Raw genomic sequence first — 24,251 nt, 5'->3', positions numbered from 1 at the left:
GTTATCTTATTGCACCAAGAATATATTTCTAGCGCCGTGTTCCCAGGTGGGAAGGGATAGGATTGCTATTATTACTGATGACTCAGTAATTAGAAATGTAGATAGCTGTGTGACTGGTGGGCATGAGGATTGCTTCGTAATTTGCTTGCCTGGTGTGATGGTGGCAGATCTCATGTGCTAATTGGATAGGATTTTAGAGAGCACTGGGGAGGCTCTGGCTGTCATTGGTACATGTTAATACCAATGACATAGTAAAATGCAGGAAGGAGGTTCTGGAAGCCAAATTGTTGCACTCGGGGGTGGACCCCTGGCCTGTGGCAGTGCGGGAACCGACCACAGGGAGTGGGGCATGAGAGGAGACAGAGGCAATATTAATCTTCACCACTGGAAGCCTGCGGTCCCCCCGGGAGGAGCCCATAGGGACCCGGGCTTCTGGGACTTAGGTGGGCCTCGAGGGTCTCCTGGGAGTGTCAGTCTGGCGTGCCCACAGAGGCAGGAAGAGCGCTATTGGGTTCGAGGCTAGAAACAGGTTAGAGATAGGCGAACCAGAAGAGCGTTGGTGATGGCAAGGCTAGGGACAGAGCCAGAATCAAGCAAGGTCAGACGGGCAAGGTCAAAGTCCAGGAACCAGTCCGAGGAGTGGTCAACGAAGCAAGGGTCAAGATCCAGAGGTCAGGCAAGGTCAAGAACAGGCTGAGGTCTACGGCAGGCAGCAGGCAGGTCAGGAACAAGCTGAGGTCTACGGCAGGCAGGCCGACGAGTCAGGAAGAAGCTGTGTTCTTTGGCAGGCGGCAGGCAGGCAGACGAGTCAGGAACAAGCTGTGGTCTTTACCAGAAGGCAGTCCGAGGTAAGACCGGGAAGACGAACAACGAAGACAGGAACAAGCAGGGCAAGGAAGCAGGTACAATCTGGGACGGAACTGGAACAAGAAGGATCCTGGAATGAGACTAGGAACAGGCAAGCAGATACACGAGCAAGGGCAATCTCAGAAACAAACCGACTCCATTGCCAAGGCAAGGAAGTGAGGCCAGGAACTTCCTTTTAACATCCCTTTAATCAGGGTGCGCCGTGCAACTAGGACCCGCTCTCAAATCCATATCAGGGTGGCTGATCCGCGCGCGCAGCTAGCTGTTGAGAAGCTGAGGCCCGGTGTGGGGCCTGGCATGTGAGTGAAGGCCCGGCGACTGCCGCCGCGGGATGCCGGGGCCTAGCCGGGCTTGCGAGGGCCGCGAGGGAGACAGGACCGGGACCAGCTGGGTGACCCTGAAGCTGAGTGGTCCCGCGGTCGGGACGTCCGTGGGCAGGGCGCATAACACAAATGTAGGCTTTTAGGTAGGAGATTGAAATTGAGAGCCTCCAGGATAGCATTTTAAAAAATTCTCCTAGTTCCACATGTGGGACTGCAGAGGCAGGTTGAGAATATAAATAATAAATATACTTTAAAATGTTTGGAAATATAGTAATATAGTAAATGATGGCAGATAAAGACTCAGTGATTAAATCTACTCTCTGTTTCCTGTCTTTTAACCAGTTTGTAATCCATGAAAGGACATCGCCTCCTATCCCATGACTTTTTTGTTTTCGTAGAAGCCTCTCATGAGGGACTTTGTCAAACGCCTTCTGAAAATCCAAATACACTACATCTACTGGTTAACCTTTATCCACATTTATTAACCCCTTCAAAAAAATGAAGCAGATTTGTTTGGCAAGACTTCCCTTGGGTAAATCCATGTTGACTGTGTTCCATTAAACCATGTTTTTCTATATGCTCTACGATTTTGATTTTGAGAATAGTTTCCATTATTTTTCCCTGCACTGAAGTCAGGCTCACTGGTCTCTAGTTACCCAGATCACCCCTTGAGCCTTTTTTTAAATATTGGGGTTACATTGGCCACCCACCAGTCTTCAGGTACAATGGATGATTTTAATGACAGGCTACAAATTTTAACTAATAGATCAGAAATTTAATTTTTGAGTTCCTTCAGTACTCTAGGATGCATACCATCCGGTCCAGGTGATTTGCTACTCTTTAGTTTGTCCATCTGGCCTACTACATCTTCCAGGTTCACAGTGGATCACAGTGGATCATTAATACCTTTCAGGTATTTAAAAGTCTGTATCATATCTCTCCTGTCCCTCCTCTCCTCCAGGGTATACATATTTAGGTCCCCTAGCCTCTTCTCATAGGTCTTCTGGTGTAGATCCCACATCATTTTGGTTTCCTTTCTCTAGACTGCTTCCATTCTGTCTCTTTCCTTTTTGAGATATGGTCTCTAGAACTAAACACAGTATTCCATATGAGGCCTCACAAAAATCTGTACAAGGCATTATCACTTTTCCTGCTGGTTATGCTTATCCCTATGCTCTTCTTCTGGCTTTAGCCACCACCTTGTCACATTGCTTTGCTACCTTTAGATTATCATCTATTATCACCCCAAGGTCTCTTTCTCAGTCTGTGCATATCTGTTTTTCATCCTTTATCACATACAGCTCCTTAGGATTACTGCACCGCAAATTCATGATTCTGCACTTCTTGATATTGAATCCAGGCTGCCAAATCTTCGAACACTATTCAAGCTTTCTTAAATCATTTTTCATTCTCTCTACTCCTTCAGGTGTGTCCACTGTTACAGATCTTAGTGTCATCCACAAAAAAGCAAATTTTTCCTTCTAACCGCTCCACAATGTCACTCATGAAGATCCTGAACAGTACCGGTTCCAGAACCAATCTTTGAGGCACTCCGCTTTTCACTGATCTCTCTTCATTGTAAGTTCTATAGACCATTACATACTGTTTTTTGTCAATCAACCAATTTGTATTCATTTCATTACCTTGGCACCCACTTCCAGTCTTTTCATTTTATTCATGAGCCTCCTATGTGGGATTGTATCAGAAACTTTGCTGAAATCCAAGTAAACCATATCGATTGTTCTTCCTTAATTTAATTCTCTAGTCTCTCACTCAAAAAACTCAGTCAAATTCCTTTGACATGACCTTCCTCTTATGAAGCCATCTTACTTCGGGTCCAGCAAACTGCTGGGTTGCCTATTAACTAACCTTTCTTTCAGTAGAGTTTCTATTAATTTTCCCACCACTGAATTAAGGCTAACCAGCCTGTAGCTTCCAGCCTCCTCTCTGCTATCATTTTTGTGAAGCAGGAGTACAACTGCCGTTCTCCAACCTTGCAATACTACTGCTGTTTCCAAGGATCTGTTGAACACACAGGTCTTTCAGTGGACCCACCAGCACTTCCCTGAGCTCCCTTAGTATTCTGGGATGTATCTCATCTGGCCCCATGGCTTTGTCCACTTTCAGTTTTGTTAGTTCCATCCAAAATCTCTCTTCTGTAAATGAGGCTGCATCTACCCACTCTCATCCATACTCTTCCCAACCAGCAACAAAGCCTGCTTTATGAATTATCATGGCTCTTGTTTGCTGAATTCTGGGTATAATAGAACTCTCTGATACATATCAGCATATTATGCTGAAAATCTTTAAAGGAAGCATGAATAAAGTCTTTGGTCCAATTTTATGAAAAATAATCTTTCTAACATAAAATAATTTTAAAAGTGAAAATAGATTAGCTTATATGTACCTGTTATAACAATAAGGCTTGCAGGAAGAGTAGATTTTTTTTTTTTAGCATAATCATTACCAGTACATAGGCAAAAACACTTTCAGTGTTCTAAGACCATACATGTAAATTTGTGAAATGCAATTTTGCAGAACCATACAATTCATAATTAATTTATTTTTTCTGAAACATTGTTTTATCTATTTATTTCGCTTATTTATTTAAAATATTTCTAGCCCGCACATAACAGATCACGGTGCTGAGTGGGTTCCAATTCTAACAGTCATAAAATCCAAACAAATATTCAAATTAGAAAAAATTTGATAAAAGATAAAAAGCCTTATAAATAACTCAAAATCATCACCTGTATAATACAAAGCATTTCAACCCTTAATTTTAAATTAAAGGGTTAAAATGCATTAGTAAAAAGCCTCCTGGAAAAGACGTGCCTTCAATTGCTTATGAAAAAAACTTTAGATCAGAAATAACTTCTTGTTATATGTCATCAGAGGTCTTTTTGACTTGTCTCAACATTTTTTCATTGTAAGAACCTTTAAAGGTCCAGGGCTGTTACACTTTGCAGTTTTTTTGTGGTATATAAACAAATTTCCATTACATATGAAAGTGGGAACTTACTTTGTATATCTGGCTATTTGCATTCTTAATGAAATTTGAATTGTCTATACTGTACAGATTGTTTTCATTTAGCTGAGTCATTTGTTATAGACATTGGACATATTGATCTTGGTGTTCATTGTAGCAAGTGTTTTGCTAACATTTACACCAATTGGTTCAATTTTTCATATGACCCATAGTTCCATTTTCTATCTTGGAGCCATTAGTCTTGAAGGACTTATTACACAATGTGATTTCAGAGTGGAAGATCAGTGGTGTGTATAGCCAGTTTTATTAAAGCTGTGATTGAATACTTCCTTTGAGACATGTCTTACATATAAATGTATTCTCTTTCAACTCCTAATCTGGCACCAGTTATATAAAACATAATTTTGCTGTTCAGCTATCTTATTTTTTTAAACAAAAGCTTTAGTTTAGTATTTGCAATGAGATGAAATTTTAATGAAATATGGTTTGCCCAAAATACATTTTGTTTTAACATGATACATAATTAATTCTCAAGGCTTCCCACATTTGGCAGTGATTCAGGGGCTGACCGACACAGACTGTGCTTCCACAGTCTGTTCTTCTTTGCAATAGCAAGCCTGAAAAATTCTCCCAAATTAGGCTTTCAGAGGTCCTTGCTTCAGCTGAGATACAGCCACTCCATCACTCAGTGCAATTCAAAAGGGTCACTAACAAAAGTATAAGTTCCTTTAAACCCAGCAAGAAGGAAAATGTCAGCTCAGTTCTCACAGTGCCACTGCCCTCCAATGGTAGTAAAAGCAAAGTAATATTTACATTCCAGCTTTACTATGGGCCAAAAGAAAAGGAAAAATTAAAAGCCATTCAAGACCTGCAATACTGCCACTCTGCTGCAGCAGAAAAAGAGGGCAATATTCATGGTCCAGTGTCTTTTAAAGCCACTTGGAAAACAGCAGTTAAATTCTGGTATCTCTTATGCTCCTAGTGGCAGGGTCAACAAAGCAATATTTAAAAATCAGTTTCAGTAGGATAAAAAAAACAAAAAGCACAGCTCGAGTCCCCTCTAGATAAATAGCTCTTTAGGGAACCAAGGCTGCTCTCCTTCTCCCCACAAACTGTGCTTCACACTGCAAGCCCAGCTCCCTTACTTTCAATATCTGATGAAAAAAACAAAGACAAAGCAGTGCAAAATAATCCTTTAGCAGCACAAATGCCTACAGCTCTTACAGGACTGAAGCAAATACCACCTGTCCAACTATCTGCTTTCCCTCTGTCCCAGAGCTATGAAATCCCTTTTAATAGGCTCTGTAAGGTACTTAACAATATTATTCCTGCCAACATAGATGAGCAATATTGGATAATAGTAGGTTTGATGATTCTCTGCAATCTATCCTTAATGTCTTGAATTTTGGCTGACAGCAAACTTCCTGGGGCAACATGTCTGGTAAGTAGATGGATGCCTGTGTGCCCCTCTGCCTCCTGGGTGCAGTGATTATTGAGCCTGCAGATTTGGGGTTTGCAAGTTTCAGTTCCTCTTTATCTTGGGATGGTTTCTTTTCCTCTACAGGACTCTATACCAGTTTTTGAGCTTTTGGGAAATCAAAGACTGGGTATGGAGGCTAGTGACTGTAGTAATCTGGGTCCAGTTGTCATTTTATAGTTTATTTGCATCTTCCCCTCTGCTTGAGTTTTCCATCTTTGATACCTCAATAAGCATTTCATCCATGTAGGTGTCAATCTTCTGGATGCTTTTCAGTCTTGCCACCTCCTCTCTTGAGTTCTGCCACCTGTTTTCTCTGGATGTCAGTCTGCAGACATCTTTCATGTTGAACCAGCTCTGGACAGTAGTAGAAGTAGTAACAGTGGTGACAGCTTTGGCAGTGTTTCCTGGCCATCCTTCAGCTGCTAGGAGCTTTTGGTACCTGTTGAAAGAAATAAAACATACCTATCAAAGTCCCTACCTCTTCCTTAGCTGTCTTGCAAGTAAAATTAGCTAACCTCTGGAATATAATTTCTATCTCCACATTCAGAATTTTTGTTTGTAGTCTTGTTTGCTAGCTCACTTGTTGCTTTGAAGTATGAAGTGGTTTAATATATCCTTTCAAACTAAATATGTTTTGATAGATCTATGAGGTGTTTAGTTTAGTGTGGTCCCCTTTGTAGAATCTTGTTGCTTAGGGTATAAAAGTAAACCAGATCCACTAGAAGTAATTGCCACTAAAATCTAATAAGATGCTACCCATCAAGCTCCCTTATGGTTTGGATTATTGTGGTTCTTGTTCTTAGACATCGGTAGGTGGGGTGCTGGGTATGAACTAAAAAGGAAATCTTGAAAGCTTAGCTACTTGAGAAAGTGGAGTACAGTAGAGGAAGATGATAGAAACTGCCTTGGATAAGAAGTAATATCCTACCGCTAGAATATGTCCTTGGTAGTGTAAACGAGGAATAACTGGACAGATGAGATGAACCTGTTGGTCCAACATCTTATACTATTCTACTATGTTATTGTGATGCATCTTCTTGATGCATAGCTCAGAGAGAAAGGAGGTTCATGAGGTTCTGCACCTTCTGAAGCTGTTGCATTTGGAGGTGAACTCTGACTCCCAGACTCAGATGCCGCTTTGCCTACCTCCAAAGAACCTGTTTGCAGCCATAGGCCTTGACTTCCAAAGAGCTACAGAAGACTTCTGCTCCCCTAGAAAGCAGACTTTGATGTTGTCTTTCACTTCTTCTAGGTAGTGCTGGGCAGGAGAATTCTAGAGTTACTCGATTGACATGTCAAACATGTTAAGGTTCATTCATTGGGGTCATGAATGTCTCTTGGCTCACTGAGTGATTTTTCTCTTATCACTTCTCACTCAGTGTTAAGCAAGCCAACATAGATTTGGCACCTTTTCTTAGTGCTGTCCAAGCTGTTTATCTATGTAAAAATTTTGAAAATTACCTTCTGAGTGTTAAAAAGAACAACATGCAAACTACTAAAGAGGTTTAAAAAAGACAGTAACAAGGTACTGGCAGTGTTCAGTATTGTTTCTAGTCATGTTGAGGGCAATTTTCAGAAAGATGTAGCTGGCTAACTAGGGCATTAGCCGGCTACATGAAATCATCTGCAAATTTCCAATGGGATCAGTGATATATCACGGTACAAATTATATTGCAATGATAGGGAGGATCAACTTGTTGGGTGTGTGACGCTTTGTCTGGGAGGGCATAGAGTCAAACAGGAAAAAGATCATACAAGAGACTAAATGCACAGTAGAATCTATATGGGTAGAAATCCCATGTGTGTTGGGTAAGAGTATAGTGATAGAGTATACTACCGTCCACTTGGCCAAAATGATCAGACGGATGATGAAATGCTAAGAGAAATCAGATAAGCTAATCTACTTGGCAGTGCAGTAATAATGGGAGATTTCAATTACCCCAATATTGACTGGATAAATGTAACATCAAGACATGCGAGAGACATAAAGTTCCTGGATGGAATTAACAACTGTTTCATGGAACAAATGGTCATGAACTGACGAGACAGGGAGCTATATTAGATTAAATTCTTAGTGGGACGCATGATTTGGTGAGAGAGGTAACATGCTGGGGGTCACTTGGCAATAGTGATAGTGATCATAGCATGATCAAAGTTAAACTAATGACTGGAAGGGGGGACAATATGTAAATCCACAGCTCTAACACTAAATTTTCAAAAGGGATACTGATAAAATGAGAAAAATAGAAAAGAACTGAAAGCTGCAGCTGTAAACGTGAAAAGATTACAATAGGTATGGACATTGTTTAAAAATACAATCATAGAAGTGCATTCTAGATGTATTCCATACATTAAGAAAAGTGGAAGGAAGGCAAAACTATTACTGGCATGGTTAAAAGTTGAGGTGAAAGAGGCTATTTTAGCCAAAAGAAATCCTTCAAAAATTGGAAGAAGGATCCATCTGAAGAAAATAGGAAACAACACAAGCATTGTCAAGTTAAGTTAAAACATTGATAAGATAGGCTAAGAGAGAATTTGAAATGAAGTTGGCCGTAGAGGCAAAAGCTCATAATAAAAACTTTTAAAAATATATTTGAAGAAGGAAACCTGTGATGGAGTCAGTTGGACAATTAAATTACTGAGGGGGTTAAAGGTGCTCTTAGGGAAGTTAAGTACATTGTAGAAAGGCTAAATTAATTCCTTCTATGTTTAGCCAATCTGGTTGACATTCCTGGTTCCTTGGAGGAGGTACCTCCCGCAGTACTGGAGGCTATTTTGGAGCCCAGGACAAAACGGCCGTCGAACTGGTGCCTACACTGCTGGCTGGGGCCGAGCACCTAGGGCCCCGTCACCGGTCGATAGCAGTGGAGACAAGGGCACCTATGACCCCTGGGGGGATGATTCCTCTGTTGCTTCTGATGATGCTTCGGATGGTCTCTCCTCAAACCCAGCTTCTCCAGGTTTTGTTCAAGTGTTGGCAGAGGCTATCCCATTTCAGTTGATGACTGAAGAGGATACCAGACACAAAATGTTAAATATCCTCCAGTACGTGGAGCCTCCCAGGAAGTTCATGGCAGTCCCAGTGCACAAGATCCTTGTGGAGTTAGTGATGAGGATGAGGGAATACCTGCTCACAGTGCCTCCCATGAATAGGAAGGCAGATGCAATTTATCTTGTCCAAAAGGCTCACAGATTCGACAAGCATCAGCTGCTCGACTAATCGGTCATTACCGAATCTGCTCTCAAGAAGCCCAAGTGCTCTCAGACCTATTTTTCAGCACACCTGGGGAAGGATCAGAGAGATGTTTGAGAGGAAGGTGTGCCATGGCACTATGCTTATTGCCCACATAGCAGCCTACCAGCTATAAATGAGCCAATATATACTACCCTCTGCCATCTCACTCCTTTCAACCACACTAGGGCACTCATAGCTATAACAGGAAACAGAGGGCCCCAAAGCCCCAGCTGGTGCCTCAGTCAACTCCTGGGATGAGGTTTTGACTGGATTGCAGAGAACTTAGCCAAGTTGTCTATGCCTGGAGTAATGGACCTGCTGCTCGGGGAAGGCTTCGGTCTTTGCGAACTGATGGCACAGTGTAACCTTGGACCAGTAGGTTCTTTCCATTGTTCATGAGGGGTACAACTTAAACCTATTGGGTATCCCACCAAATTGCCCCGAGCCCATTTTGGGGCCATGGAGCGCATCAGAAGATACTAGTGCTGGAGCTCCCCTCCCTCTTAATGGCCAGAGTGGTTGAACCCATTCCACCAGGTCCAAGAGGGTAGGGATTTTACTTCCGATACTTCCTGATACCAAAGAAAACAGGGGGACACTGTTCCATTCTAGACCTAAGCGCCTTGAACAAATTCATTAAAAAGAGAAAAGTTCAAGATGGTTTCCATGAGCACCCTGATTCCCTTTTTACAAAAAGGGGATCAGCTATGCTCCCTGGATCTGAAAGATGTTTACACTCACATCAAGATCTTTTCAGGTCACCAGAAGTATTTCAGATTTGTGGTGGAAAATTAGCACTTCCAGAATCACATTCTGCCGTTTGGGCTCTCATCAGCCTCGTATGTCTTTACAAAAAGCCTAGACATGATGTGGTGTACCTTTACAGACTAAGAGTTCACGTTTTCCCATATTTGGATGATTGGCTGCTCAAGAACAGCTCTTGGGCGGGGGCCTACGAGTCCATGCGCTCCATGTGCTGGAGACACTAGGGTTCATTATCAACTACTCCAAGTCCCATTTCAGCTCGTCAACACAATTGGACTTCATTGGAGCCCTGAAAGACACGGCTCAGGCCAAAGGCTTCTTTTCCCGGCAACGGGCCATCAATCTGATGACCATCATGGCTGGGATTCAATGAAGCCAGGAGTCAGTGTGGCACATGTTGAGTCTGTTGGGTCATATGGCCACTATAGTATGTCACTCCCTTGGTACATTTATACATGCAAAAGGCCCAATAGATCTTGAGGTCGTAGTGGCAACAAGCCACTCAGGACCTCTAGGATCGCATCCAGGTCATACCGTGTCTCCGGGACTCTTTGTCCTGGTGGCTGGAAATTTCAAATCTGGAAAGGGGGGGGGGGTGTTCTTCCAAAGTCCTCCCACCCAAATTGTCCTAACCATAGATGTGTCCACCTTGGGCTGGGGAGCTCATATAAATGAACTCAGCACCCAGGGTCTATGGGCCGCCTAGGAATGTCTCTATCAAACCAATTTGCTGGAGCTCCGGGTGATCAGGTATTCACTGTGGGCTTTCAGAAATTGGATATCCAATACAATTATTCTGATACAGATTGAAATCGGTTCAGTATGCTGCAGCAGTCAAAAAAGCAAACAGAATGTTGGGAATTATTAGAAAGGGAATGGTGAATAAAACGGAAAATATAATGCCTCTGTATCACTCCATAGTGAGACCGCACCTTGAATACTGTGTACAATTCTGGTCGCCGCATCTCAAAAAAGATATAATTGCGATGGAGAAGGTACAGAGAAGGGCTACCAAAATGATAAGGGGAATGGAACAGCTCCCCTATGAGGAAAGACTAAAGAGGTTAGGACTTTTCAGCTTGGAGAAGAGACGGCTGAGGGGAGATATGATAGAGGTGTTTAAAATCATGAGAGGTCTAGAACGGGTAGATGTGAATCGGTTATTTACTCTTTCGGATAATAGAAAGACTAGGGGGCACTCCTTGAAGTCAGCATGTGGCACATTTACAACTAATCGGAGAAAGTTCTTTTTTACTCAACGCACAATTAAACTCTGGAATTTGTTGTCAGAGGATGTGGTTAGTGCAGTTAGTATAGCTGTGTTTAAAAAAGGATTGGATAAGTTCTTGAAGGAGAAGTCCATTACCTGCTATTAATTAAGTTGACTTAGAAAATAGCCACTGCTATTACTAGCAACGGTAACATGGAACAGACTTAGTTTTTGGGTACGTGCCAGGTTCTTATGGCCTGGATTGGCCACTGTTGGAAACAGGATGCTGGGCTTGATGGATCCTTGGTCTGACCCAGTATGGCATGTTCTTATGTTCTTATCATGTGGCAATGTGGCATGTCAAGAAGCAGGGAGGTACAGAATCATATCTCCTGTGTCAGGAAGCAGTCCAGATCTAGTCGTGGGTCCTCTCCCACGGGATGGCCATGTATCTGGCTGGAATGGAGAAAGTAATAGCAGAAAGGCTGAGTCACACCTTACAGGACATGTGGCAAACCAGCCTTTGATACCTTTGTCAGCCATTGGGACGAGGCTTTCCTGAATGCGTATCCTCTAGCTCCACTGGTATCGAAGACTCGTTTGAAGCTTCATGAGGACAAAGGGACTATGATCCTCATAGCCCATCATTGGCTGAGATAGCTTTGGTTTATACTCCTCAGGGAGATGTTCATCCAAAAACTCATCAGGCTGGGGATTTCCGCAGGTCTCATCACCCAGTATCGAGGAAGTTTGCATCATCACAACCTCCAGGCCCTGTCTCTCACAGCCTGGATGTTGAAAGGTTGATATTGCAACCACTTGATCTCTTGGAAGATGTGCCTTGGGTCCTACTAGTTTCCAGAAAGCCTTCTACTAGAAAGTCCTATGGACTAAAGTGGAGGAGGCTTTCCATGTGGTGTGAGCATAAGGCCCCAGAACTTTTCTCCTGCTCTCCACAAAAACTGCTTGACTACCTTCTACACCTATTGGATGCTGGTTTGAAGACCAGTGCTTGGCGCATATCACCGTGGTGTAGATGGTATGCCCATCTTTGTACTGCCTATAGTTGTATGCTTCATTCGGGGCCTGCTTCAGTTGAAACTTTCCCTAAGGCATCTTGCTGTGTCTCGGGACCTCAACGTGGTGTTATTCACTTTGAGCTGCTGCGCTCCAGTGACCTGAAGTACCTGACCTGGAAGATCATATTTTGATGGAAGTCACTTCAGCATGCAAGGTTTGTGAGCTCCAGGCCTTAGTTACTTATCCACCTTACACTAGTTTTTTTCCATGACAGAGTCAACTTACGTATGCACGCTGAATTCCTGCCTACGGTGGTGTCTGACTTCCATCTTAACCAGTCCATCATCCTGCAGCATTCTTTCCCAGGCCCTATTCATACCAAGGTGAACAAACCCTGCACAGTTGTACTGCAAGAGCCTTAGCCTTCTATCTGGAGTGGACAGAAACCTATAGACAGTCCACCCAACTTTTTGTTTCTTTTGATAGGAATAAGTTGAGCTTTGCTGTTGCCAAGCAGACTCTTTCCAGTTGCCTAGCACTCTGTATCTTCTTCTGTTATGCCCAGGTGAGATTGCATCTTAGGGGTCATGTCAAGGCTTACTCTGGCAGCATTGGTGGCCCATTTTCGAGCAATTCCCATGGAGGAGACCTGCAGAGCTGTGGCATGGAGTTCTCTGTACATATCCACATCACATTATTTTTTGGATAGGGATGGCCAATGTGACAGCAGGTTTAGCCAATCTGTCCTTCGGAGCTTGTTTGAGTTGTAGAACTCAACTCTGTTCCTGCCTAGGGTCCGTTTTTTTAATTCTGGCTGCCTCTCTCCTGTTACCAACAAAACAGTTTATGGTTGTGTCCATTGGCACTTGTTTGTATTTTATTGGTCTACTTTTATGTTGGGGGGCAGCCTGTAGCTAGGGATTCACCATGTGTGAGAACTGCCATCCTGCTTGCCGTCGGAGAAAGCAGAGTTGCTTACCTGTAACAGGTGTTCTTTGAGGACAGCAGGATGTCAGTCCTCATGAAACCTGCTCGCCAGCCCATAGAGTTGGGTTTCCACTACTTGGGTTTCTTCTCCTTATTTTATTTTATCCTTGAATTCTATATTATAAGACGCATAGTATATTGTATGCTGAGCATGCTCAATAAGGTTCAGTCAAAGTTGTAGAAACTGTGACACAAGTTTTCTGTGCCGGGATCCATCTGATGATGTCACCCATGTGTGAGGATTGACATCCTGCTGCCCTCGGAGAACTCATGTTACAAGTAAGCAACTCTGTTTTATCCCCCATAAATTGTTATTTACACTTGTAAGTTGGGATTTTCTAACGTGTACGTAGCTATAAAATTACTAGTTTTACCAATTAATCTACCAGTTCGCTCAGTCATCTGCAGGCTATTCAGCTTGAAGTCCCCCCATTTCGCCCACCTTCCCCACCTAGTCATTTAATCACTTTTATGATGCTTGCAATCACTTCACCAAATAATGACCAGGTATGAATATATGCAAGTAAAAGGCTTAAGATGTTATTTTGGCTGGTTGTAAAAATGCAACTTACGTAAATGTTGGCCTCGCCCCACAATGTCCCTGGCCAGCCCCTCTTTTGCACATGCAAATTTGTGGACCCCGATTTACATGTGTATGTTTGGTTTTTAAAATAGCGTACCCTCACGTGTATGCTATTTTATGGGCACAAGTGCTACTTTTTATGTGTGCAACTTAAGAAAATTCACCTTTACATCAGAATAGTGCACTTAAAAAAAAAAAAATTAAAGCTGAATTTTAAGAGATTCACCACACAAAGCAGATGCTTGTGCAAATATTCGCAGAAGCGCTGTTTTATAAACCTCACACATACACGTGCAAGTACTGGTGCACCAATAAATGTGTTAATGTAAAACAAATGGGCAGGCTAGTGGCAATCCTGTGTGGGGCAAACATTTACACGCATAAATAGCTATTTTATAACCAGCAAAAGCAGCGTGCATATAGCTGTTACCTGCACATATTTACAACCGCTAATTATCTGGTGTAAGTCAGAATAAAACTTTATAGCTAAATACTTACTGGTGAGGGGTCTGGCTAAACTGGGGGAAGTTCAAACAAGAACCAGGGGGGTTTTGGTGACCTAGAGATAGCCTAGGCAAACTGCTGGACTAACTGGTAAAACTGATTATTTCCATCATGCATGCATGTTATAAAATTGTATGATTTACTCGTGTAAATGATTAAAATTAGGAGCACAAATTTGGGCGCCTAGCAGATGTCTGCCACTTATTTGGATAATTTTTTACTTATCCGGCTCAGTGGCGGCTTTGTCATCACTGAGCCAGATAAGTCTTATAAATCACTTTATAGCCAGATAAGTCTTCAAATGCTAGCTATCTTTGTATCTTACTTATCTGCCTATGTAGCTCATTTCTTTTACTTATTTGGCTACCTTTCATAGCCTGATAAGTCTTAACAGCACTACTTAGCTGGATATTTGTCACCATTTAGCGGAATAAATCCACATTTATGCGTGAGTGTTTAAAACACATGCTGTGTATTTTTGTTATGCGAATATGTTGTTGTGTAGACTTACACATATTGACTAACTTTGATAACAGTGTGCGGGTGTACATGTACTTGCGTATGCTGGCTCACGCCAAAGGATGTGGCCATTTTATAACATACGCGCGTTTATGTGCACACTATAAAATAGGCTGGACACGTGTACATGTGCGCACTGTTTTATATGGACGTGCACAAATACTGCCTTTACCGTGTAAGTGGGAGGATTTTAATAGACACACGTGCTGACACAATTGTCAGTTTCCACTTTTCGTTCCCAGTTCACCCAGGTAAGGAATAGGACTTCCTAAATTCCCTAATTAAATAGCCTCTCTTTTACCGTTAGCACCAACCCTTAAAACTCCACTGACTAGCCTTTTTAAAAAAATTTTATTACTTACATCCATAGTAGTAGTAAAGTTACACAGCAGGAGACCCTGGAGCGCACTTGTGCGCGTACATACTTACGTGTACGTTTCATGTTAAAGTCCCGAAACACCCATACCCATGCCCAAACTATGCCCACGCCTCGCCTCTTTTTTGCACCTTTTTATTTATGCATGTAGCAGGAAGCTTTTAAAATCCGCTTGGTGCACGCCGACTGGACATACTCTCATATCTCCTGGTTTTGGTTTGCATCAGGCTTTTAAAATTCACCCATTTTTATATAGTATGTTTGCATTTGCGTACATGATATAAATAAACGTATGTCTGCTCTTGTGTATATTTGAAAGTTATCCTTTTAGTGTGCACTAAAAATGAAAGCTAATAAAAATGAATGCAAATCCTTATCTGCTATCATTTGAGTGGTCAGCCTCACAAGTGCTCACCAATCTTCAGTTGTTCCTAAAACTTTGTTTCTGTCAATCTGCTATGTGGCATATGTGCCAGATACCGAACCCAGCAAAGCTGAACCCGAAGCAAATAAGATCCCACTGCTGTAGATTTTGCAGTGTTCCTGTATCTCATTCTGAAAGTAGTGTATAGGCACTGCATATGGATTTGGTGAAGGCTTTTAACATGATAGTGACGTGAAGTGTAATTTTAAAAGCAATTGCAACATGTAAAACTGCTTTACACGTGGAAATAGGATTTTAAATATTACCCTCCCTATGTATTGGTAAATATAAGCATACTTTTTTCTGCAGTATGGAGAATTGTTCTCTGGGTAGAGTTTGGAATTGTGTGCATATCTTTGCATTTTCAAAGGTATGCACATAAGGCCTGATTTTAAAAAGCATTTACTCACTTAAAACTGGATTTTACTCGAGTAAATGCACTTTACTCGTGTAAGTGGGTTTTTGAAAATTGCTACAATATATGCCATGAATTGTCCATAGGATTTGCTCACGTAAGTGTCCTTTACTCAAGTAAATGGCTTTTGAAAATTGCTACGATAGCAGTTACATTTACACGTGTAAATCCTTATGAAAATTACCCCCAAAATCTTTCCCAAAAAAACAACTACTCATACAAATTAAGTGGTGTAAATATGTGCAGGTAGTTTTTCTGTGATAATTTTCAAAGTGAAAGTATATGCACACTTGCACTATGTAAATTTGTGTAAAGTCTGCAGGGAGAGTAATTTTCAAAGTTATTTCTATGGGTAAAATAGTGCTTTACCTACAGAAATGGCCTTTCACAAAATTATCTGTGCTATGTGCAGGTAAACTTTTTCATGCAAGTTTACCAACAGTGGGAAGAGGCATTCCCGGGGCAGGGTTGGGAAGGGCTTCACATTTATGCATGTCTTTTTTCCCTGAAAAAATGACCTGTACAAATTAGTAAATGTGTATGAGTTGTTCTCACAGGAAAAGCAGGATGGTAGTCCTCATATATGGGTGACATCACAGGATGGAGCCCAATCACAGAACACTTTTGTCAAAGTTTCTAGAACTTTGACTGGCATGCCCAGCATGGCACTAAACCTGCAGCCAGCAGGGGTCCCCCTTCAGTCTTCTTTTTTCCGTGCAGCAGTAGCCACGCGGGTTAAGGAGCTCCACAGAGATTCCTGACAGGAATTTTCCTCACGGAATTACTACAAACTTTCATACCCCACAGGGGTCCCCCTCTCAAATTTTTGCTTTTGCGGTACTCCGGTAAGTTTTTTACCTGGTTCCGGTCGATTCCCTTCGAGTTTGGCCCTCGCGGCCTACTGGCCGTCGACTGCACCGTGGCTCAATTTTTCAAAGGCTATGGCGTCGGGGTTCCGTCGGTGCCCTGACTGCATTTGCACGATGTCCATAACAGACCCCCATAAAGTCTGTGTAATGTGCCTCGGGTGTGTGCATGATGTCCTGACTTGCATCAAATGTGCCTTAATGACACCAAAAGATCGCAAAGCCAGAATGGAGAAAATGGAACTTCTCTTCCGTTCTGAAACTCTGATGCCGTCTATTGCTTCGACCTTGTCCGAACTGGCGCTGTCTACTTCGCGCCAGCATCGGGCACTGACCAGTGACCGTCCGGTGTTGACAACCTCCCGGACATCGACTACCTCTACTCCCCCTCAGGACCGAGGGGATCGTAGAAAGAAACATTGGCATCGACACCGAAAGCCTCAGACCATCGATGAAGGAAAGTCATTGACCTCGCCATTGTCCGAGCCGCCATCGAAGAAACTCCATCCAGAAAAGGCATCGACCCTTTCCTAGACCGGGTCACCGAGGCAACCCTCACCTGGACGGGTGTTGGGAGCCGCGATTCCGCCTTTAACGGTGGTCCCTCCGGATATGCCTCTGCCTCCTTCTTCCCTTCCGGAGCCAGGGCTGATTGCTCCAGGTCTCTGTGAAGAGCTGGACCGGATGGTTCAGGAGGCCATCGATAAGGCGATGCACAGATTCCAGGTTCCTCCAGTGCCAAAACAGGTGCCGATTGTGGAACTGACCACCGATCCCATTCCGGCAGCATTGGCACCGCTGCTCTCGAAGATGGAAGTGCTTCTAGCCGCTTTTCCACTGACGGATCCGGGGTCACCGATGGCTCCGGTGCCTTCTCCACTTGCTCTGTCATCGGGAGGAGAAACACCGTTCCCCCATCGGGAGTCCTGCCGATGCTTCAACCATTGATGCCGATGCGGCCATCGGCTCCACCAATCCATCCATCGATGCTCTCAATGCCTGCATCGGAGCCCTCGGTGCCTCCAGTACTTCCCTCGATGCCTTCAGAGCCTAGACCGGGACCTTCAGGAATACCTTCATCCTGTCCCTCTCAGGTTCCTAGAGGGACAGGTGCTGATCCCTATGACACCTGGACTGACAATTCCTCCCCAGACACCAATGAATTACCATCACCACCCTCTCCTACTGAAAGCAGGAAGCGTTCTCCTCCGGAGGACTTGTCCTTCATAAATTTTGTGAAGGAAATGTCTGAGATGGTTCCCTTCCAATTACAGACTGAGCAAGATGATAGACACCAGATGATGGAGCTGTTACAATTCCTGGATGCTCCCAAGGAAATCACCTCATCACTATCCATCAGGTTCTTTTGAATCTTCTCAAAAAGAATTGGGAACACCCTGGTTCGGTAGCTCCAGTCAACCAAAAAGCTGACACCACTTACTTGGTCCAGTCAGCTCCAGGGTTCCAAAAACCTCAACTAGATCCCCAATCCGTGGTGGTAGAGTGTGCCCAAAAGAGGGCACGATGCTCAAAGCCACACTCTTCCTTCCCTCCAGGCAAGGAGAAGAAATTCCTGGATGCCATTGGCCGACGTGTCTTCCAGGGATCCATGCTCATCTCTCGGATCGCCTCTTATAAGCTTTATATGACCCAGTATAATAGGGTCTTATTCAAGCAGATACAGGACTTTGCAGAGTTCCTGCCTCAGCAATTCCAGGAACAGCTACAAACCCTGGTTCACAAAGGTTTTGAAGTGGGGAAACATGAAATAAAATCCTCTTATGACATCTTCGACATTGCTTCCAGGGTTTCGGCAACTGCCATTTCTGCAAGAAGATGGGCCTGGCTTATGTCTTCGGACTTGCGCCCTGAAGTACAAGACAGATTGTCCGATCTGCCTTGTATCGGAGACAATCTGTTTGGTGAACAGATCCAGCGGACGGTGGCGGAACTCAAGGAGCATCATGAGACCATTTGCCAACTCTCTCTGATGCCTTCTGAGTATTCGACTAAACAACCATTTAGGAAGGACACCAAAAAGTCATTCTTCCGTTCAAAGAAGTCCTATCCACCACCATCTATAGGTCGTTCTACGAGGCCTTTCCAAAAGGCCCAGTCTCATCAACCCCGTAAACAAAAGCCGCAAGCAGCTCCTCAGCTGGGCCCTGCTTCTGGTTTTTGACTCCTGTATAGAGAGCAGCAGCCAGCATCCGCTGCCACAGGTACTGGTAGGAGGTCGATTATGCCATTTCAACAACATATGGCACACAATCACCTCGGACCAGTGGGTCCTTGCCATAATCTCTCAAGGTTATCACCTGAACTTTCTCTCCATCCCACCAGACTCCCCACCTCGGCTGACGGGAACATCAGACCATTCACTTCTCCTGAATCCGGAAGTCTCCCTCCTCCTTCAATCTAGAGCAACCAAACCAGTGCCCTACTCCCAACAGGGCCTCGGGTTCTATTCCCGGTACTTTCTAATCCCCAAAATGTCAGGTGGCGTTCGTCCAATTCTGGACCTGCATGCCCTCAACAAGTACCTCCAATGAGAAAAGTTCAAGATGGTAACCTTGGGTTCCCTCCTTCCTCTTCTGCAAAGAGGAGACTGGCTCTGCTCTCTAGACCTCCAGGACGCGTACACACATATTGCGATAACTCCATCTCATCGCAGATTTCTGAGTTTTCTGGTAGGCCCCAAGCACTATCAGTACAGAGTGCTCCCGTTCAGCCTAGCATCTGCTCCACAAGTTTTCACCAAGTGTCTCATAGTAGTAGCAGCCTTCCTCAGGACTCAAGGTGTCCACATCTATCCCTATCTCAACGATAGGCTGATCAGGGCTCCCACTTAGCACACTGCTCTGTCTTCCCAACATCTTACCTTACACACTCTGATTTCGCTAGAATTTCTCATCAACTACGCAAAATCCTGCTTAGTCCCATCTCAAACTTTGTCCTTCATAGGGGCAGACTTGGACACCTTTCAAGCAAAGGCTTTTCTGCCTCGACAGCGAGCACTCACTCTCATTTCTGTCGCACACCAGCTACAGTCTCAACACCATTCGACTGCACGAAATTTCCTCTTCCTGCTGGGACACATGGCGTCCTCGGTGCAGGTTACCCCAACGGCCCGCTTGGCCATGAGAGTCATGCACTGGACTCTAAGGTCACAATGGACTCAATCCGTTCAACCACTATCGACCATTGTCCACATCACCGACCCACTTCTTCAGTCTCTAGCTTGGTGGAAAAATCAGATCAATCTTCTCCAAGACCTGCCCTTCCAGGCCCCAAATCCTCAAATAACTCTTATCACCGATGCTTCCAACCTCGGCTGGGGAGCACATGTTGCCAATTTGCAAACCCAAGGAGCTTGGTCTCCAGAGGAAGCCAAACACCAAATCAATTTCCTGGAGCTACGAGCAATCAGATATGCTCTCAGGGTGTTTCGAGATCGCCTGTCCAACCAGGTCATCCTGATCCAGATGGACAACCAGGTGGCCATGTGGTACATCAACAAGCAGGGAAGGATGGGCTCTTACCTACTGCGTCAGGAAGCAGCACAGATATGGGCGGAGGCCTTTTCCCACTCGATGTACCTCAGGGCCACCTACTTGCCGGGAGTGGACAATGTGTTGGCAGACAAGCTGAGTCACACATTTCAGCCGCACGAGTGGTCTCTCAACCCCACAGTAGCGAACTCAATATTCCAACGTTGGGGGTTATCCTCAAGTAGACCTCTTTGTGTCACCTCAAAACCACAAGGTAGAGAACTTTTGCTCTCTCACTCGCAGCCAACACTCACAGCCAAGAGACGCATTCTCCCTCTCATGGGCCACCGGTCTCCTATATGCATTCCCTCCACTTCCACTTCTATTGAAGATTCTCGTGAAGTTACGTCAGGACAGGGAACTACCTGCATATAAAGATGTTGAACCCATCTTTACATGGTCAGAATTTACCCTGGTCACAGAAAATACTATACAAATTATCATCAGAAAACAAAATCCTTCCAACTCACCTGACAACCCCTGCTCAGGCGCTTTTTTCAAAGCATTGGGCCCACACGCTAGCAATTTCTTAGCACAGTTAGTAAACCAATCCTTAGAAACCGGTTTCTTTCCATCCTCTCTCAAAAAAACCTCAATTCTACCTATCTTAAAAAACAAATCCAAAGAAGAATTCGATCTCAGTAACTTTAGACCCATTGCCACATTAACATCCTTAGCCAAGTTAATTGAATCAGCAGTACTATCTCAACTATCAGACTACCTATCAGAAAATGACATATTACATACAAACCAACATGGATTTCGCAAAGGTCACTCCACTGAAACCCTTCTCCTAACTTCCTTTGATTCTATATTTCGGGCTTTTGACTCTTACACGAACCACATTATTGTTTTCTTGGATATATCAGCAGCTTTCGATACCATTGATCACCAAATACTTATTTCCATTCTTAAATCTATAGGCATTACAGGTACTGTACTACAATGGTTCATTTCATTCTTATCAGACCGCATCCAACAAGTCAACATAAACAATTACTCCTCCGATCCATATTCCATTGCATCAGGTGTTCCACAAGGTTCTTCTCTATCTCCTATTCTTTTCAATATCTATCTGCTACCTCTTTGCCGCATATTAGCCTCTTTAAATATAAACTTCAAAATCTATGCTGACGATATACAGTTTATGGTACCATATAATATCTCCTGGACCCATACACTATCATTAGTATCACTATATCTTACAACCATCGATACATGGTTATCTCATAATCGTCTGAAACTAAATCCAAAAAAAAAAACAGAAATAGTTCACCTCTCATCAATCACTGACTCATCTATAGGCCCCCCTTCTCAACTTATATTCAACGGAACAACCATCCCCATTTCAAAATCTGCAAAAAATCTAGGCATAACTATCAATACAGATCTTTCACTAAAACAACACATATCCATGTTAACTAGGAACTCCTTCTATAAACTTCAACTCTTAAAACGGCTACGTCCTCTACTTTTTTTTCATGACTTCCGGACTATTCTGCAATCACTCATTTTCTCTGGACTGGATTACTGTAATTCTCTATATATAGGCCTCCCAGAAAACACACTTCACTCACTCCAACTAATCCAAAATGCAGCAGCACGTATCCTAACAAATTCATCAAAAAAAACCCACATTACTCCAATACTTCAGTCCTTACATTGGTTACCAGTTAAACATAGAATACAATTCAAAATTTTGTCCATTATACATTCTCTTATCTACACTCCCAACTCGGTTACTTTATGCTCCATCCTCCGAATTTACAAACCAACTAGACACCTAAGATCATTGGAAAAAAACCTTCTTGACATTCCCTCACCTCGACAAGCCCGTCTTGATATCACCAGAAAAAGAGCTTTCTCAGTCATAGGTCCCATTCTATGGAATGCTCTACCAGATCCTATCAGATCCATATCCAATCCTAAGCATTTCAAAAAATCTTTAAAAACTCACCTATTTCGAACCGCATTTCAGATACCACCCACTAAATAATCATCTCACACTTCCAGAATACATATCTCCAGTTAGGCACCCAACATTCTCTTGTTCTGTGTATTGATTTCTTTTTGCTTCCTATTTAATTTTAAACAATTTGTTATTTTATATTAATGAAAATTTTTGTAATTTATATTTTTATATGTCAACCCACTTTCAATCATTACTATTCTTACTTTTAACTTTTACTTTAATTTTAATTTGTTTTTATTTTTCATTTTATTATTTTTGATATATGTAAACCGTTTTGACTAAACACTGTTTGTAAAGACGGTATAAAAATACTTTTAAATAAATAAATAAATAAATAAAATGATCCTCATAACTCCTCACTGGCCAAGCTAAGTGTGGTTTCCGATTCTTCAGGGCCTCTCCATTCGCAGGCACATGCCCCTGGGGAAGGACCCGCTTCTGATCACCCAGAACGATGGGTGTCTACGCCACCCCAATCTTCAGGCCTTGTCCCTGACTGCCTGGATGTTGAAAGGCTAATTCTTCAGCCACTCAGCCTTTCGGAGCCAGTTTCCCGTGTCCTGATTGCTTCGCAGAAGCCTTCCACGAGAAAATCTTATTTTTACAAATGGAACAGGTTTAAGTCATGGTGTTCCTCACTGTCACTTGATCCTTTTACCTGTTGCGCCACAAAGTTTCTAGACTATCTCTGGCACTTATCAGAGTCAGGTCTAAAAACAACTTCCATCAGGATGCATGTCAGTGCGGTAGCCGCCTTCCATAAAGGTGTTGGGGATGTACCCATTTCTGTACAACCCCTTGTGACACACTTTTTGAAGGGCTTGCTCCACCTCAAGCCTCCACTGCGCCCTCCGGCCCCTTCTTGGGACCGCAACCTGGTTTTGGGTCGGCTCATAAAACCACCATTCGAGCCTCTCCAATCCTGTGATCTTCGATATCTCACGTGGAAAGTGATTTTTCTTTTGGCAATCACATCCGCTCGCAGAGTTAGTGAGTTACAGGCCCTAGTTACCTATCCGCCTTAGACTAAACTTCTGCACGACCGGGTAGTACTCCGCACTCACCCTAAGTTTTTGCCTAAGGTAGTATCGGAGATTCACATTAATCAATCCATTATACTACCAACCTTCTTTCCCAGGCCCCATTCTAATCCAGGAGAACAGGTTCTGCATACCCTTGACTGTAAACAGGCTCTAGCATTCTATCTAGACTGTACAGCTACCCACAGAAAAAGTACTCAATTGTTTGTTTCTTTCCATTACACCAAATTGGGACAGACTGTGGGTAAGCAGACTCTCTCCTCCTGGTTAGCGGACTGCATATCCTTTTGCTATCAGCAAGCAGGCATTCCACTTCAAGACCGTGTTAAAGCACATTCTGTCAGGGCCATGGCAACTTCAGTAGTGCACCTACGCTCGGTGCCACTTCCTGATATTTGTAGGGCTGCTACCTAGAGTTCTCTCCATACCTTTACAGCCCACTATCGCTTAGGCAAGGCTGGAAGACAAGATTCCATCTTCGGCCAGTCTGTCTTGCGCAACCTTTTTGCAACTTGACGAACCAACACCCTTCCGCCTGCCCGTTAAGGTTCAGGATGCCCTCTACCAAATTCTACCCCAGTCCTTGTGCCTATTGCACATCTTGGGTACATTTGGTGCATTTCTTGGACATCCTCAGCTCGATACTCACCCATATGTGAGGACTATCATCCTGCTTGTCCTGTGAGAAAGCAAATGTTGCTTACCTGTAACAGGTGTTCTCACAGGACAGCAGAATTTTAGTCCTCACGAAACCCGCCCGCCACCCCACGGTGTTGGGTTTGTCATGTTTTCTTATTTTATTTTTGGCACTTCCTGTAGCTTTAAACAAGACTGAACGGGGACCCCTACTGGCTGCAGGTTTAGTGCCATGCTGGGCATGCCCAGTAAGTGCCAGTCAAAGTTCTAGAAACTTTGGCAAAAGTGTTCCGTGATTGGGCTCCATCCTGTGATGTCACTCATATGTGAGGACTAACATCCTGCTGTCCTGAGAGAACACCTGTTACAGGTAAGCAACATTTGCTTTTTCTTGGGTTACTTTTCAAAGTGACCTTACATGTTTAAGTTCACTTTGAACATTAGTGTAAAGTCCGTGGATATAAACTACCTGCAGACTTTCTACCAATG

General features: G+C 43.4%; 1 protein-coding gene across 1 annotated transcript in view; it reads left to right on the top strand.

Moving 5' to 3' along the window:
• The window catches only part of ULK4 (unc-51 like kinase 4), a 1,180,200-nt gene that overhangs the window by 311,339 nt on the left and 844,610 nt on the right, over nucleotides 1–24,251 (top strand). The window lies entirely within an intron of this gene.

This window comes from Rhinatrema bivittatum, chromosome 2, assembly GCF_901001135.1.
Source record: "Rhinatrema bivittatum chromosome 2, aRhiBiv1.1, whole genome shotgun sequence".
Lineage (NCBI taxonomy): Eukaryota > Metazoa > Chordata > Amphibia > Gymnophiona > Rhinatrematidae > Rhinatrema > Rhinatrema bivittatum.
Note: the sequence above shows the minus strand (reverse complement) of the source record. Positions and strands in the feature narration are given on the sequence as shown.